General features: G+C 36.4%; 1 pseudogene; it reads left to right on the forward strand.

Annotated features, from left to right (window-relative positions):
• The first annotated feature begins 4,080 nt into the window (after positions 1 to 4,080).
• On the forward strand, positions 4,081 to 4,177 carry LOC122121184 (annotated as a pseudogene).
• Positions 4,178 to 16,889: the final 12,712 nt, after the last annotated feature.

The raw sequence follows: 16,889 nt of genomic DNA on the forward strand, positions 1-16,889 counted from the left end.
ATAGTCCTTCACCTTCATTAGACTTGAAGCTAAGAATTTGTGATTAGTTGGAAATCAGGCAAGAGCTAAGAGGAGGATAGAGAAATAGGACATAGGAGCATTGTACTTTTGTAAAAGACACTGTCATCCAAGGTATGGGTGATTCAACTCTATTCTTCTCCATACATCTTTTTGAGCAAATGAAAGACAAAGAGAAAAAAATAATCTATTGAAATATTTTTGCAAAGAATAACTTCACTGTTCCTGATATGGTATCTAAGGAGAGTCTTAAGAGAGAAGATAAAAGTGCAGTATACTTCAGTTTCCTCTAAGCATCTTGTTAGCAAAATATATCTTTGAGGTTATAAGTGACTCTTCCAAAAATTGGTGGAGTACTTATTTTTGAGGGCACTTTAGACACAAGAAGACTTTTAAGGTAAAAGAAAAAAGAAAAATGTATAGCTAAATATTTGTGATCACAGCTTCTTGGACTGGTATTTTGGAGACACAGTTTTACATTAGAGATTGTCCTCATTAACATTGATGCTGGGTTTCCGTGGCAAGGGGGAAGGGAGAAGTTTAATGGACTCACTTGGACAAGAAAACAGATGATAGAAAAAAATGGCTAATAATATTTAGTGAATTATTTTGACCAATTACTTTGCCAGAACAAAGAAGGAAATATATAATTCAAATCACTTGACTTAAACTTACGAGTAAAACTAGTCAATAGAAATGAGAGAAAACGTAGAGGACTGTTTCCTCTCCAATGGAGTAATGGGAATGGGTTCTTGATCTTGTTTCTTCCATTCTATCTTCACAAGCTATCAAATGTGGCTCAAGACTAGAATATCCAGTTCAGACCAAGAGAACTCACAGAAGAAAATATTTGCAGCAGATGTAGGTAATTTATAACTTTAAACAATCTATTTACATCTGTTAAAAATCCTCCTCTACCCAAAATTGCTCACTTCGAACAGCTTTGTATGCTTTTCCCAAGATTGTCCTTCATTAACTATTTAAAATTTTGAGAGGTCATAATCGTACTCTATAGAGATTGATGTTTGGTTGTGCTTTTTGTGTGTTTTTGTTTTTTGTTGTGTTTTTTCACTCAATTTCAAAAGGTTCTGAAAGTGTGTTACAATTAAATATGTCCATCTAATTGCCCAATGTTCCGGGATCAGAGTCACTCCTTCTATCTTTCTCAACCAACCCCTTCTACAAGATTTATTTCCGATTTACCACTTCCTTTCTCACATGTGTATATTAGGTATTCTAGCTGTACTTGCCCCTTGTTCCATTCTTCATTCATCCTATGTCTTTACTATTATTCCTTTACTATTATTACCATTATTTCAACTTCCTGATAGTCATTCTGTTAAACTGTCTGTCAGTACTTTGAAAGGTTTATATACATTCCATGGAGTTTCAATTCTGCATATACTTGAACTGATGTCAGCTTATATTTTCATAATTCATTCATCTGAAGTAGCAATTTGCAAGACTGGAGACCTGAAGCACCTAGACATGATTTCATTGCCATCCATTTGGAAGGTTAATCTGTAGTCAACAAGAAAGTTTAAAAATAGCTTAGAATGCATTCCTAACTACCAGTTTTTATAAATGGCTTTGTACAATGGTTTGTGATTATTTTATTTTACATGGGATAATATTTTCTACTACCTATAAGATTTGGCAAAAGAAGAAAACTAAAATTTACTACTGTAAAGGAAAATGATAGAAATAGAAGACAGATTGTATGTTTGTCAAATCTCTGATGAGTACTCATATTCAATTCTTTAAGTCGTATTTCTTACTATGTTAGACAGGGAAAACATAAAACACCATATGATAAGGCAACTATTCATGACTTTTTAAAATGTACTTATTATGTGATGAAATTTACTTTATTAGCTAATGTTTTGGTTTGAAATATGGGAGGCTGATCTATTTAACAAATTTGCGAAGCCACCTACTGAAAAACACAAATGGTGGGGGGTACTATTCATACACTTTAAGGAATGGTTGAACTTGTTTGGCATTAGTGCTGGGTAAATAAATCAACTCTATTGTAACTTGCTCCCTACACTTGAAAAACTATTAACCACACTAAACAACATCACTTGTAAAGTGTTTTTTTTTTGGCAAATGTGATTTTTTAAAGCTTATTTGAAAAGGAATATACTTTCAGCAGATTAAATGTAGGTTATCATTTGTTTGAGAATGACAACATTTTTATACTACAGAACCAAGTTTTACTGAAGTACCAGTGTTTTGAAGCACTAAAGATCTTCTCAATTAATGTTTTTCTGAATTATATTTGACCTCTATGTCAAGTATTCCTAGCATTGGTAGACCAATTATGGATCTATCGTTCAGGAACTATTTTTTAGCTTGCTGATACTTGACTGAAATCATTCATCAATCATTAAGAGAGGGGTATTACAAATAATCTTGTGACATTTGTGGACTTTTTCACTCATATGGGATGGTCATCTGAAAATTGAAAGTTTGAATTACTGTACTTTCACATTTTGTGATTTCATCTTGCATTTTAAGTTGCCTTGCATTTCCCAATTGCTCACTGCTAATTCCTGCATTTCAAGGAATTGGGGCCCTGAAATATAAGAAATGAGAAATTGAGATGGGTCTTCAATGACTTTCTCTTGGCATGTTGCATGGGCGTAGGTGGGAACTCTTGTCCTTGTTATCTGATGATGCGGATAACTGGGACCTGGGATCCTAGGACCCATGGATCCTGTGGAAGAATAATACTTTTTAGACATCATATCAGCAAAATTTGAGTATAATCAGTAGGAATGTTTCAAAAATATGGAGAAAAACAATTTGGGACCAGCGAGTTAAAACATTAAACAGAACAGCAGAGTAAAATCCCTTATAGATTAGAGGAAAACATTTTTTTTACCATGTGAATTCAGAAGACCAAGAACACGTAGAAGGTATCACAAGTTTATACCAAAAACATTGCATTGATACTTTTTATATTCTAATATATATTCTAATCCTGATTATTTATATTCCAATCTATTTATTGGAATAATATAAATTAGTCAAATTATCAATTAATTCTACTAAGATTTACTGTGTGAAATATAAAATCAGCACATATAAATATAAAATATATAATTATCTATAATATAAGAAAATGTTTTTCATTGTTCTGTTATGGTTAATGTATCAAAGGCAACTGTTTTAAAGTATTATTCCATTATCTCTACCTCAGTGTTTGATAGAATTAGAACTAAAGCTTTACCATTCGGAGATGTACAGCCTAGAGGCAAGAGGAAACACTGTGATTAAAACACTCCCAATTTAAGGCCTAATAAGGAGGAGAAACATATGGACTTCTCCTGGAGCTATGGAATATATTTGGTGATAGAAAATCAGTGGTGTAACTTCCTACCTGGTTGGATGGTAGACAGGCCAGGACATTAGGTAATCATGCATATGAACAATTTTTTCACCTTCTTGGCTTTAGCTACTTTTGAAATGGTAGGGTGTAATAAGCAGTTATATTTTGAAAAATACCTTCTAGTCCGAACAGTTCTATCTGAACTGTTCGTCTCTCTATAATCCCTTGTAACTATGATTAGTTTTGCTCCAGTAAGACAATCTATGCTGTCAGGGTAAGACATTCTGGGTGGGCTGTTCCTACATGGAGCAAGGGTAAAGGGTCAAGGAGACATTTGTGCCAGCAAGCCCTCATTTGGGAAATTTTAAGCTGCAGATGTTTAGAAGTAGCTGTTAAGCAAGGCTTACTTTGAATCCATTAGCTCCACAAGGCTAACTCAGTTAATAAATAAGTACTTGAAAATCAATCACCTTTGCACCTATCTATAAAGGCTTCAACGTATGATCAAATTTCAAATGAAAATGATTTAATAATCATTGACAAAAACTTGCAAATGTAAACAATCGAACAAACAACATAGGTTTTTTCCACCATACACAGAATTTTACAGAATTAAGATGAATAGCAATTTTGGGAACAATAAGGTTTCCTTGATACAAATAGGCAACCAAAGATCTATGCCTGTCTTAAGATTGCATCATTAATTACTTAAATTTACAGGATAGTACATGCTTCAGCAGCAGGTCTACCTCAATTACAATACAGAGATTTACATGGCTCTTGCACCAAGATGATATGAAAATTTGTGAAGTATTCCATATTTTTCATTCTTCAGATGCAAGAAATGAAAAACAGTTATTAAAAAGTTGATTACAAATATACAAGTGTAATAATATATGTAATTAATAGAAATAAAAGTTAGTTTGACATCAGTGTATTCAATCTTCACCGTTTTAGAAAGGCCTTTACATAGCATAACCTTTACAAAACTTTTGAAATAAGATAACATTGTCATTTTATCTTAAAATGTTTCTATATGGAATGCAATCTGAAAGGACACATTTATTAATGAACCTATGTATTATAAAACAATGTCAAATTCAAAGTATTATATCTAGGAGAGAATGAAATAGATTATGGACATTATACAAACAGAATACTAAATATTTTAAAATATACTTTTTCAGACAAGCACCAGAAATATCTTTAGTTTCTGTACTACTCATTTCAACAGATAAGTTAAGATTATTTCTGATTTAAAAAATTACAAACTCTATAGAAATCACTATAGATGTATACAAACAACTCGAATATATTTTGACATCAAAGTCAGGCAATTCACTTGGAAGAATACCATGGAATCCATGAACTTTTAAAGTAAGGTATTGCTGTTGCTTTGTATTGTGAAAATATTTTCTATGGACACATAGGATGGACTGGCAATTTTGAAATTTAAGAAACTTAACTGATCCATTAGGACTTAGGAGAACAATTTGTACAGCTTTCCACAACTTCAAAGAGGTAGTGATACATACTTACCCTTTTGGCAATATCAAATGCAGTTTCTTCCAAGTTGTGCTTCAGACATGGCTTGATATAATGGTTCAACAGAAGGAGATCCAGCGTATCTTTGCTATATCTATTCCCAGCAGCAAGATGCAAGGGGGTCAAGAGGCCTTTAATTTGGCCATTGGTATCTGCATTATGATGAAATAAAGAAGCCACTCTGTTATTATTCCATGTATAAGTACTGTTCAGGGATGTCCAGACATTTGCAGTTATTGCATGAATATCTGCCTTGAGCCACCACCTCATGGACAATGTCTAAGTGTCCACTGTTGGCTTCTCCATGAAGAGGGTTATACTCATCGTCATCCCTAGTAATCATATGAGTGGCCTTTTTGGAAAGTAGTCTCTGCACTCTAGTAAGGCGATTATTTTCAGCAGAACAAAGAAGAAATTTGCTTGGATACTATTTCATTTTTTTCTTGCAATTGATACCATTTCTCACTTTTTCACCTTGTTCCTCAACTTCATCAGAATTGCCTAACCAGAGACTTTGAGTGCCAGTGAGAATTTGCTGTCCATGTATTTCCCCAATAGTTCACATTGGATGAAATGGTCAGAAAAATCCGGTGAATTTTCTGCATCTGTTTATTTTTTTCACTATTATTTATTTTCTCTTTTTTCATTTTTACTATTCTAAATTATTCTAACTGGAGAGTAGGAAATTGGTAGAGAGCAGAGGAAAGATTTTCCTCCGTATTTAAAGGTACAGACTGAAATGAGGACCAGTGTTGTCTTCATGTGCAGCTTATTCTAAGAATGAGAAAATAGGAAATAATGTCTTCTGTGTAAATGAATTGGGATATGGCAGAGCAGAAAGTAAAATGATGCATCCAAAAATATAAAAGCAAAATAAATTAGGATACTTATGGAGCAATCATATTACCTATGAGAACCATGAAAGGGAGAGAGGAAGAGAGAGACAGATGTGCAATGATCTAGCTATCCACAAAATCCATCCCTCTGATCAAATTATAGAGCAAATAATTTTATTTTTTAAAAGAGATGGAAATAGAATTTAAGATCAGATGTCTCCATTGTTTTAATTATATTCTTATTATCTTAAATACTTGTACAAGGGAATTTTCATTCAACATATCAGTTTTTTTAAGTAAAATGGATCTTTATATAACTTTTCCACACCCTTCCAAACCTCACCCCACTTTAATTTTTTCTAGTTTCATACTATCTGCATTGAATATTATACCATCACTCTCTTCCTCCATAACTCTCTTTATTCCTTCCTTTTGACTTCCACTCACATATTTCAAGTGATAGTTTCCTGGTCCTCATTTTGTTGGAGTAAAGTTCAATTTTATAAGAAATTACACCTTTGAAATACTCCTCTGCAAATAGCATGCTTTGGTTAATATTTTTGTGTAAACTTGTATAAATTTCTAGCTTCCAAATATGACACAGAATATGGGTCCTTTGTGTGTCTGGCTCTGACTTAGTTCACTTAATATATTTTTAGACCTATTCATTTCGTTGCAAATAATGTAACAGTCTTCAAAATGGATGGGTTCAATCCAATTGTGTATATGTGCCACACATTCTCTAACCATCACTCTGCCAAAGGGCATCTGGGCTGTTTCTGTAACTTGGCTACAGTGAATAGTGCAGCAGTGAACATGGTTGTGAAAGTGATTTTACTGTAACCTTTTGGAAGAATTCATCACTTCCTTTGTGGGAGCAATCCTCTAGCCAGTTTTCCAGAATAAGAACATCCCTCCCTTCATCTTCATCACAATGTATTGCAAGTCCTCAAAAACACACTTACTCCTACAGGTCTCAATAAGCTAAAACCACACTGCGCCCATATTCTTTCAATACATTTTTTTCATAATTGTACATATAATTTAGTGAGAACCTTCTATATACTTTCCTAATGTGGGAATGAGGGACATGACAGAGTAAACGTAAGAAATATGCAACTTAATTAGCTATTATCATATTCAAAATCATGTTCAGCTCTAATTCATAACCTCACATAATATTATTTTAATCTTTATTTGATTACTTCATCTAACCTGTAAATTATGTCAGGTGAGTTAAAAGCAAAGGCAAAAAGTGTGGTTTGATTTTGACACTCATGTGTAAGGTTGCACAACATGGGCAAATAGATGGATTAAAATTAATAGCTCTTATCCATTTTGTTAACGTAGAGATGGTTTTCCCAAACTGATTCTCGAATTCGTATTCCATTGAACAAAAAGAAACATGTGATAATTTCCTTTGTTTTGCTCCTTATTAACTTTTGTTTCCATTTTATTTTATAATGGATGATTTCATAAATGTACTGTAGATACAAAAATATGTTAAAATATTTCTATCCATATGCATTGATATATACATACACACATATATTATGCAGGTTATAATAATAATGTATAATTTCAGTAAGTGTACAATTTACTAAATTATTAAAACTATCGACGGCTCATGCCTGGCATCCTGGTTACTCGGGAGGCTGAGATCTGACGATCATAGTTTGAAGCCATCCTGGGCAAGAATGTCCAGGATAATCTTATCACCAAACAACCAACAGAAAATCAGAATTGGAACTGTGGTTCAAAGTAGTAGAGTTGTAGCCTTGAGAGAAAAATCTCAGGGACATCATCCAGGTTCTTAGTTTAAGAAGTACAATCTACCCAAATAAAATCTATTTAATTTACACCTCTGTAATTAAAGTATTTCCATCACCCAAATGCACAACCATGCTCATTTGCAAGGTAACTCTGTTTTGTCTGAAGTACCATAAAATATTTTCACTTAAGTTGAAAGCATTGAACCATGGGCTCATTCTATCACTCTAATGCATTTTTCCACTCAAATCTTACAATTATTCCAATTATTTAAAAACATAGCTTTTTACTTTAATACCCAAATGTTAGAGTTTGAATTGAGTGTCTTGTGCCCCCTAAATGGGTGTTTTTACCACTTTGTCATTTCCCCAGTCCTAAATTATCCTGATTATTTTTCAGATCCTTGTGTATGACCTTGGGCTCAGTCCACGTTATGTTATACTTCCTGGAATTTTGAATAACAGGTGCATGGTATTGTGTACAGATCTTTCTGTCCACTCTGGGCTTTAACCTCTATCCTCACAAGAGTAGACTCCCATGTAGTCAGGATTTTCATAAGTTTGTCATAGCTGATGTTTTTTTTTAAGTCTTTGCATTTCCTGCAGGTTCTTGACTACTGAATTAATTTGTTTTCTTGGGTTGTTTTGTTTCATTTGAATGTATGTGTTGAGTTGTTCCTCACTTTTCCTTTTATTCCTTTCAATCAAGTTCTTACCTAAAGTGCTGAGAAACCAATTCTTCTTTTTCATGATAGTCAAGGTGTACATGATTTATTCCAAAGCAATTTCAGTAATATTTAAACATCATCATATCTATGGATGGTACATAAATGATAAGTGCTGCGACGGGTCTTTTTATTTCCACAGCAGTCTTTGTCATGCACAGACAGATCATGAAATATATGAAGGTAATAAAACTACAGATGCAAGCAAAGAGAAGAAAAAACTATTATTAATTTTTTGACAGAGGCTTGAGTTCTAGTGAAAGAAATACGTTGCTTGATGCAAGATTTCACAAAATTGTATTGCTAGGAGGAAGCTAAACAATCATCTAATTCTACAGAATTGAGGGAGAAGAATCAAACTCCTGAATAGTTTACATATGGGTCAAATAAAAGCATGCTTCTAAAAAGAGAGTTGACTTTAGAGAAACATGATGAGTTCTATGTAAATAGGTGCTTAGCTGATTTTGTTAATTTGTAAACTAATACAGGGAAATAGGGTACAGCATGGTAAAAAATGAACTTCGCATTGAAATACTCATGTGTGTGTGTGTGTGTGTGTACATGCACGTGTATACACTCACGTGCATGTGCAAGTGCTCATTTATTCATTCATCATCCCTAAGCTTCTGTGTCCAAGGATAGTGGTTTACCACTTGAGCCATTGTTCCACTTCTGGCTTTTTGGAGATACTCGCATGTATTTTCATGATTGGACTGGCTTTGAATAGTGGTCTTCATATCTCAGCCTCCAGAGTAGCTAGCTAATCTTACTCAGCCTCCAAGTAGCTAGTTAAAATTGGGCCTGTCCTCTATACTTCACTGCTCTTTTATTCTTGTCTTGAGGTGTTTACATGCCTAAGTCATATATATGTCTAGTTGCTTTAAGAAATACTCTGACTGCTTGGCACCAGGGGCTCCCCTCTGAACTCTTAACTACTGAGGAAGCTTGAGAACACAACCCAGGCCAAAAGTTTAGTGGACTTCCTGAGTATTGCAGTTCAAATCCAGCACCAGTAGGAACAAGTTTTCTGAGTCACTTATCTCAAATTAACCACCAGAAAACTGGAATTGACACTGTGGCTCAAGTGGTAGAAATCTAGCCTTGGTTTTAAGACCCACAATCATCAAAAAAAGAAAGAAAGAATAAGAAATGTGATCTTAGCCACCAGTTCATTGCTAGTATAATTCCTGCTCTCTCAACATGGCTTTTTTTTTTCCAGTTAAGTCCATGCTTTTATATCTGACTTGCTTTGTGAACAGAATTATTCTTCCATACTATGTTATTACAAATTTTCATGATTAGCTACCATGATTTAGATCTAGTAGAAAACAAGAGTGGCCTCATCCTTCATGTTCCACTTAGTAGTAATGCTTTCTCTATATCACTCCCATAGATCTACTTACTGGCTTTGAATTTATTGTTTCAATGTTGTCTTATTTGTAGAGTCTTCTGTAGTGTATTGAACTATTAAACTTAAGCACAAAACTTCTTTTTCTTGTATTATTCCTATTGTTTCTCCTACTGTTAACTTATGTACACTTGGGAAATAATGCACAACACACACACTCACAAAGAAATGTTTCTGAGAACCTTCTTCCCACTTAAAATTGGTCTTAATTACAGTGCAATTAGGAAATTTGAACTTAAACTACTCCAGGAAGTTTTTTTCATTTTTTTTTTGGTTGTAAAAATGGTGTAAATAGTGGTTAGAGTTACATAAATAAGTAAATGAGTACATAATCTATCAAGCACTGTTACCTCCTCTTTTGTTTTTCTCCTGCCATCCCTTTCCTCCCCACCATCCCAACTTCCTTCTCCCCTCTTCAAGTAGTAAAGTTCATTTTCGACATAGTGCCTTGTACAACTCATTGTTACAATGGGTCACACTGTATCCTTGTTTCAGCATTTTGTTATTTCCCTTCCCTTCCCCACATTAATAAAATGTATTTGCAAGATACAAAAAAAATACATACTACATGTTAACTACATTAAAAACAATAGCAAGAGAGAAAAATCAAGTTGTGTCACTATCTTGGGGTACATTCACTTAACATCATCTTATATGGCCATGTGTACATGGATAATGTTTTATAAGCGATTTAAATTCCATATTTTCTCTTTAAAAAGTTATTTCTGAAACACAAGTTACCTCATGTCCAAAGATGTACTTGTGCTATTTAAATGAAACCAGAAAATATTAATTTTACTTGGAGCAGCATCATAGATTGTTACTGGAGTTAAGTGGAAGGAACTGTTACTGGAAGTGGAAACTGATCCCAAGAGAGGAATTGAACATAGAGAAATGAAAAAGTTCAAGTTAATTTGTGCTGTCCTTTTTATGGTACAAGAAAAGAATCCAAGGCCTGAAGGAAACTCTGTCCCTTACCTTTTCGAGTGTGTCCTTTACTCATATAAAACTTGTCTGTAAGCTTCCAGTTGGGAGTATTACAAAATGAAACAATATTCCATTTCAAGGCCAACATAGAATAAAAGGAAATAACTTTGTTTTAAAAGTGTTCTACTGCAAAGAAACAAAGACATGGAGATTTTAAAGTGTCTTATGCACGGATATTTCTCTCCTGAGATGATTCTCCTGTTGTAGAAGTCAGTTATCCATTTCTTTATTCTGGTCCTGGGTCCTCCACAGCAATAAGGATTCCAAAAAGCAGGATCCAGTGAGTATAATCAGCAAAAGGAGCCTCTTCTCAAACCAGTGCTTTAAGGATGGTCCTAAGGAAATATGTGGGTTTTTCATTTTCTTGTTTGTTTGTTTACTTTGTGCTGGTTCTGGGGCTTGAACCAGAAGGTGGACCCTGTCCCTATACAGTTGTCTTTCCTGCCCACCTACCCCCTAAACTACTACTCTACTGCTTGAGCTAAAACTCAAATTCTGCCTGTTTTAGTGCTTAATTACAGATAAGAGTTTAACAGGCTGTCCTGCCTGGGTTGACTTTGAACTGAGATAGTAAGAAAACCAAGTGACATCAACTGTATGGACTTCTCTTTTGAAACAAGAATTATTAGATGAAGTTTATAATAAAGTTAATATTTGATAATTTTTAAAAGAAGAGAATATGTCAAGCAAAGAAGCCATAACTTAAATAACTCAGCAAAAGTAGGTGCACTGAATCATTTTGGAATTATTTTTTCTGTTTGGGAAGATTACAATTGACTTTGTTGTTCCTTTTGGGGAAACTTGAAGTCATATTTGCAGTTTTTGGTGGTCATGGGGCTTTAACTCTGATGCTGGGCCCTGTCCCTCAGCTCTTCCGCTCAAGTTGAGTGCTCTGCCACTTTAGGTACAGCACCACTTCTGGATTTCTGGTGGTTAATTAAAGATAAGAGTCTCATGGATTTTCCTGGCCAGTCTGGCTTTGAACCACAATCCTCTAGTCTCAACTTCTTCAGTAGGTAGGATTATATGCATGAGTGACCAGCATCCAGCTTATATTTGCATTTATGTGCACTTAATGACACTATGTAGACAAACAATGGAAATTTGAATCAATGATGACATTGCAGCTTTTCAGAAAAATTGAGGTAGCAATAAAAATATCCTCCTTTTCCATGTTGTTACATTAATGACTCGTGTTATGGGACTCTTACATTAGCATCCTCTGTTGTCTGCATATGTGGACTTAGTATCAGAAATGACTGAAGATTTTAGAAAGCAAAGGAGTTCAGGAATGAAAGAACAGCATAGAAGGATATACCATTTATCACACAGAGATTAAGAACTAGCCTAAGGAATTAGAATGCTAAAGACAATGAGGAATAAGCCTAGTTGATAACTAGTTCTTCAATAACCAAAAATGGTTCCCTAGAACAGATTGTGGTATAACTTAGTTATCATTTATTCCTTCCATGTGAAGTTATTCCTTCTCTTTTCTCAAAACTATTAATTAGTCTATTCCTTTTTGATGCTATAACTGACCAAAAAGATTTCCAAATCTCACATAGACTACCCTTCTCATTGTGATTAGAAATGACGGCTCAAAACCTGGAATATTTGAATTTCCAGGATTAATCTCCACCTGATATCTAAGCACATTCTTGGCATTAAATTGCCATGACCTATTAACAGAACATTGTTTTTTGTTTTTTGGGTTTTTTTTGTTTTTTGGTGGGGGGGTGTCTGGACGCGGAGCCTGAACTCTGGGCTTGGGCGCTGTCCATCAGCTCTTCAGCTCAAGTCTAGCGCTCTACCACTTGAGCCACAGTGTCACTTCTGGCTTTTTTCTTTTTGCTTATGTGGTGCTGAGGAATCGAACACAGGGCCTCATGAGTGCAAGGCAATCTATACCACTGAGCCACCTTCCCAGCCCTTTTGTTAAATAATAGTAATCTAATATAGGTAAAATAAATTACGGACTATTGTTAGGCATCAGTTGGAATGATCAATTGTATATTCCAAGTATGGGTTATTTATTTTGCATTTACTAGCTAAATGACTTTTTGCCAATCTTGGGACTTGAACTCAGGGACAGGGAACTGTTTTTTGTTTGTTTGTTTGTTTGTTTTGGCTCCAGGCTAGCACTTTACCAATTGAGGCACAGCTCCACTTTCAGTGTTTCTTTTTCTATTTATGTGGTACTGAGGAATCAAACCTAGGGTTTGATGCATGCTAAGCAATAACTGTTCCATTAAGCCACATTCCCAGAGCCCTAAAGAAATTCTTTTCCTTTTTATATTAATAAGTTTTTTTATTGTGAAAATACCACATAAGGGGGTTACAATTTTATGAGCAAGGTAATGAGTACATTTCATAGCAATCATTGTTGCCCACCTCTTCCCCTTACCATCCCTGCCATCGATTCTCCCCCTCCCACCCCCGCCAAAGTTGTAAAGTTTGTTTTTCAACATAACCACTTATACATCTCATTTTCGCAATTAGACTTGATTAAGATGGCATTACTTTTTCATTTCGTTACTATGTATTATAATTTAGGCCAGGTGGTAGAAAAAGAAGTGGAAAACAATACTAAGTCCAGTAAGGCTGACATTCCTATCACATCACTAATTAAGTACAGTGTTAAGGCCAGCAGGAGGCATAGGGCTGATGCACGTGACATTATTATGTAAAACACTATTGGTCATCATCTCCGACATCCATAACATTCTGCTTCCACTTTCAAGATAAAGAGGCAAATATCTAAGCCTTTTTAATTGATAGAGTGTGTTTCCTAGGAAAGAAGAAGGAGGATGTGGAAGGTGATGGTGGAAAAATATGTATATTGGCTCTCTGTCCACATTTTTTGCATTTTTAAAAAGTGCTATTGATGAACTCCCTCTTACATGTAATTGACTATACTGTCTGCACAAGATGCAGAGAAATGAAACATTTATTCTGGTGGATAGTAACATATATTAACAAAATCCATTTCTGGTTACAAAGACACTAGGTAAGAAAGTATAAAGTATTGTCTATGAAATGGTTTCTTTTCTTGGAGAATAAACGGTAGTATTGAAATGCTCACTCCAGCTTTCTTGGAAATTTTATGCTGTCTCAGTATCAAAATGTTCTCTAATTCCTGTAACATCCAAGCATAAAAGACATGATTTGAAGATCTCAGTTGTTTTAAAAATAAAGGTACATAATAGCTTCCTTCTTGTAGAGATTTGTGATAGCGAGTATGATTGATTGTATTATAGTTCTCTTTTTTCCCCCCTCTTTATCTCAAGTGTTGTATATATGGTCATATTACTCTATGTCCTGCATCAGCATCCTGTTGGTGAGATTTACCTGTACTTTGCAATGTCAAGCTGGGTCATGTGACTTACATCAGCTTACAAAAATGAACCAGAAGTAGTGAAAGCCTATTTCTAGGGGAAGATTTCTGTCTCATTGTCTGTGTCTAATAGCTGAATTGTTTTCCCTTAGCTATAAAAATAGCGTAGTTTCAAAATGAGTCTTCTTTCAACTTATATACTGGAAGAATATATCATGTGAAATTGAGGCAAAACTCAAATACAGCCTCACCATATAACAAAAGCAGAATTAAGCTAATGTTAGAATATGATATTAAGATGTTAGTTTCTTATATTTTATACCTTTATGTTAGTTGACTATAGCATACTAGAATTTAATAAACACCAAACAAGAACTAAACAAATAGATAAGATTTCCTGTTGGACATTATTACAATTTTTTATAAATAAACATTCTCCATGTGATCATTTATGGGGTTATCTATTTTCTATAGATGGGTTTAATCATTTTAGATCATTGTATCTAATATCCATAATCATTATCCAGACCTTGTGATTGAGGTGAGGAAGAACAAAATATCTAGATTTCTCCTTCTCTTTTCCTCTTCTCCTTTTTGTAGTGTGAATTCTAATCCTTTCTCCAAATTCTCCTATTAATAAAGGAAGAATGACACGTTGTGGATATCAAGAAAAAGGCTTCAAATCAAGAATTTCATACTTTCCTGGAGGAGGATGGGAAGGGATGGGAAGGAGAAAAAAAGGAGGAGCTACAATGCTTGATAAGAAATGTACTCATTATCTTGCCCATGTAATTGTAATCCCTCTGTACAGTATTTTCACAATAAAAAAATAGATGAGAAGGGGTACCAAGATGGTGACAGGGCAGTACGGAAACACCACAGCTCTCCCCAACCCAAAAGAGAGTTCAAGTTCCGATGCTTAATCTCCCCAAGAGACTGACAACAACAAAAAGATGAACACCCAGAGAAAAACAGAAGGTGGAAAATAATAAAAAAGAAAGAGAGAAAAAGAAGAATTTCAGAACAGAAGAGCAGGAAGACTCCTCCCTCAACCTTTACTGGTCGCGCAGCAGCACACCAAGCCATGGCCAGACCACCCAGCAGGGGCTGTCCAAGTCCCAGAGATACAGGAGTTTGTCTGCAGATAACCTGCGCAGAAGCAGCCTGAGGTACTAGTGTCAGACCCACTGATCGTGATGAACGGAGAAACCTCCTAGCCGGGAGCTTGAACAAAGATCCCACCCCTCACTCTCCATCTGAGCAGAGAGGCTCCATCCCACCAAAGCCCCTCAACCCCATGGCAGGAACCCCAGAACTACATGGGACTCCCACCGAACACCAGAGCAGAAGACATGCAAGGAACTGGTGCTGATCCGGAGAGTGCAAATGCAGACAAACCCCAGTGCTCAGAACCTGCACGGAGGCCCCTCCCCCACCCCTTGGGCAGAGGTTAGAGGCCCATCTCATGGTGCAGACCCAAACAGCATCAAATTAGGCAGAGACAGAAGAGAATCACACAGAGCTACCACAGCCCAGCCCAGCCCACATACACCTCAACTGAACTCTGATTGGAAAGGCAACCAATGACCTACATCACACAGAAACAACTAGCTCCAGGGTGAGTACCCCGCAGGGGACTCTGTATCCCTCAAGAGAGACCAGGGCTGGTGGGAATCCCCAGACCATGAACCAGACCTCCTACCCCAACACCTGTACCACAGGACCCACTAAAACTGGGAACTGTTGGAGAGCTCCACCAAACCGTGTAGCACACTCAGCTGACCAGGCTACAGCAAGAGCGCCCCTGGAAGGGAGCTTAAATGCCCAAGCCAGGAACAGCGCCCCTGGGTCAAGATACCCAACAGTGGAAGAAATTTGAACTGTGTACCCCAGGCTGTGTAACCTAGGTGGGATACACAGCAGCATATCTCCAACCCACATTCCCCAGGCCTTGGGCCGGGACCAGGCCTGGGGATCCAGTGCCTGAGCAACACAACCAACCTTTCCCTATTGAAGTCAGAAGCTGAGCATAAGCCTCAGCAGAGGGGAGAAAACAAGGAACTGCACCCACTGGGAAGCACGCCTGTGAGAGAAAAAGACCAGGGGGGCTCAGGACAAGAAAAGCCCAAACCCCACCAGAACCCAACCCATATATTCTAGGTTATTAGACAATACAGGGCACCAGGACCTGATAATAGGCAGGAGCTCAGGCTGGTAAGGTGGCTCAGCAGTAGAATGCTTGTGTTGGGTGCATGAGGTCTTGGATCTGATTCCTCAGCACCACATAAGCACAAAGGGTCAGAAGTGGTGCTGTGGTTCAAATGGTAGGATGCCATCCTTGAGCTTAAGATCTGAGGTACAGTGCCCAAGCCCAGAGTTCAAGCCCAAAACCAGCCTTTCCTCCACAAAAAAAAAACCATCAAGAGCCCATAGCAGACTCCAGCATCTGAGAGAGTTCATCCAGCACATCCAGTCTAGGCTGCTCAACCCTTCCAATGACGAGAGCTGCCAGTGATCTACAGCAAAGAGCTGAGAACCCTATGTGGGTCAGACCAGCAGCTGGAGGTCGGCCCCCAACAGAACCGAAATCAGGTACAAACTCTCTCTACCAACACAGAAACAACAACCAAGCAAAATCAGACACATATTGACCAAAACAAAATTTCAGATTAGTCTCCAATAATCCTGGACCCACATGGGAAAATCACAGAGAAAAATTACAAGATTTATTAATAGCCAGGATAGCAAGGTATCCCCAATAGCCAGCAGCCACACAGGGGAGAGCCCCAGTGGGAGCAAAGCAGGAATGAAAGACAAAAGCTACATCCAAGGGATGCTGGAGACAATGACTCAAAAAATAAAGTGAGAAATAGACCAGAAATTAAAGAACATGGGGACAAACTATCGAAAGAAATGCAGGATCTCAAACACGA

The sequence above is a fragment of the Dipodomys spectabilis genome, unplaced genomic scaffold (assembly GCF_019054845.1).
Source record: "Dipodomys spectabilis isolate Male_0828 unplaced genomic scaffold, ASM1905484v1 ptg000185l, whole genome shotgun sequence".
NCBI lineage: Eukaryota > Metazoa > Chordata > Mammalia > Rodentia > Heteromyidae > Dipodomys > Dipodomys spectabilis.